The sequence below is a fragment of the Eublepharis macularius genome, chromosome 13, assembly GCF_028583425.1.
Source record: "Eublepharis macularius isolate TG4126 chromosome 13, MPM_Emac_v1.0, whole genome shotgun sequence".
In the NCBI taxonomy this organism is placed as follows: domain Eukaryota; kingdom Metazoa; phylum Chordata; class Lepidosauria; order Squamata; family Eublepharidae; genus Eublepharis; species Eublepharis macularius.
In genome coordinates this window covers 71696446-71698269 of record NC_072802.1, presented here as the reverse complement: position 1 = coordinate 71698269, position 1824 = coordinate 71696446, and positions in this window count along the sequence as shown.

The following is a 1824-nucleotide window of genomic DNA, read 5'->3' as shown; positions in this document are numbered from 1 at the left end:
GCCTTCTGTTGTGTCTGGGCGTGGGCCAGCTGTCGGCCTGCTTCCGCTTGAAACTGCTGCACCCGCTCGCGGAGTTGGCTCACATACTCCTGGACTGGGGGAGCTGGGGGGCTGGCTTGGGGACCCCATTGCTCCACCAGGCGGGAGAGCATTCCCCGTGGCTTCCGCCCGTACAGCAGTTCAAATGGGCTAAAGCCAGTGGAGGCCTGGGGGGTCTCTCGGAGGGCAAACATCAGGGGATCGATATACAGGTCCCACTGGTGAGGTTTGTCATGCGTCATCTTTTTCAGGGCCTCCTTAACCGTCTGATTCAGGCGCTCTGCCAATCCATCTGTTTGGGGGTGGTAGGCAGAGGTGAACACCTGCCGGATCCCCAAGTTCTGACAGAGCTGACGCATGGCCTTTGCTCGGAAGGGCCCTCCCCGGTCCGTCAAGATTTCGCTGGGCAGCCCCACCATCGCGAACAGCTTGGACAGCGCCCGGACCACCCCCGGGGTCTGCATAGTTTTTAAAGGAATGACCTCTGGGAAACGTGTGGCATAGTCCACGATCACCAGGGCAAAACGGTATCCCCGGGGTGTGCGCGGCAGTGGGCCGATGAAGTCCATCGCTATCCGCTGGAAGGGCACCCCCATCACTGGCAGCGGGGAAAGAGGGGCCTTTGGCGGGCGTCTCGCTGCCACCCTCTGGCAGGTGGGGCAGGAGCGGCAGTGTGCCTTCACGTCTGCGTTCACTGAGGGCCAGAAGAAACGCTCGAGGATCTTCCTCAGGGTCTTGTGGTGCCCCAGATGCCCGGCCCATGCATGCTCATGGGCCGTGCGGAGGACTTCGGCCCGGTAGGCTGCTGGCACCAATAGCTGGCGGACCTCCCCCTGGCCATTTGGGGCGCGAGCTATGCGAACCCAAACCCCTCCTTGCTTCTCGATGCGAGGGAGCCGTTGGGCCCTCCGCTCATCCCGCACCTGCTCCTCCTCCCGAGCTGCTGTCTCTCGTAAGTGCTGCAAGGACTCATCTGCCCCTTGGGCATCGCGGAATGGGCGGTCTGCCGGGGGTCCAGCTGGATCTTCAGCCCGTGGTTCTGCCCCGGGTCTGACAGAGGGACCCTCGTCTGGGTCGGCAGCCTCCTCCACTTGCAGAACTGGGGCGACTCGTGGGCCTGCCAACCCCCCTGCTGCCTCTCTGAGCAGCCTGTAGAACTCCGGGGCATCTCTTCCCAGCAGCATTGGGTGGGGTAAGTGGGCTACCTTGACGACCTCTATGCGACGGATCGCCCCCAGGTATTCCACCATCACCCAGACCGCAGGATACGGCAGGGTGCGGCCCATCACATCCGTCACCGGGATCCAGCGGTGCACTGGGGTGGCAGCTGGGACGAGTTGGGTGTGGATCGCCGAGACTGCACTCCCTGAGTCCAACAGGGCCTGCAGGCTCTGCCGGCCTATCCTCACGGTGGCGCACAGACTCTGTACCCTCTTGCCAGCTGGCGGGTTAATTTCCCAAGCCAACGCACATACCACGGGCGAGGAGGCTGTGGGGGCGCAGGCTTGCATCCGCTGCTCTACGGCTTGCATTAGCTCTGCCTGAGCTGTTTGGAAGGCCGCCTCCAGCTTCCCCCGTATCCTGTCCAAGCGTTCCTCCAGCCCCAGTCTGAGGTCTGCTGGGGCTGCGGCGTCGGGATACATCCCTTCGACTGGCGCCTACGTCGGAACGACTTTCCCCGTACGGGCCACCAACTTGTCAGGGCTTGCCGCGGCTGCCGCTGGGCGTGGCACTGGGCGGTCTGCTCCTGACATCACAGGGGGGCCAGGGACTCTGCAGGACCCT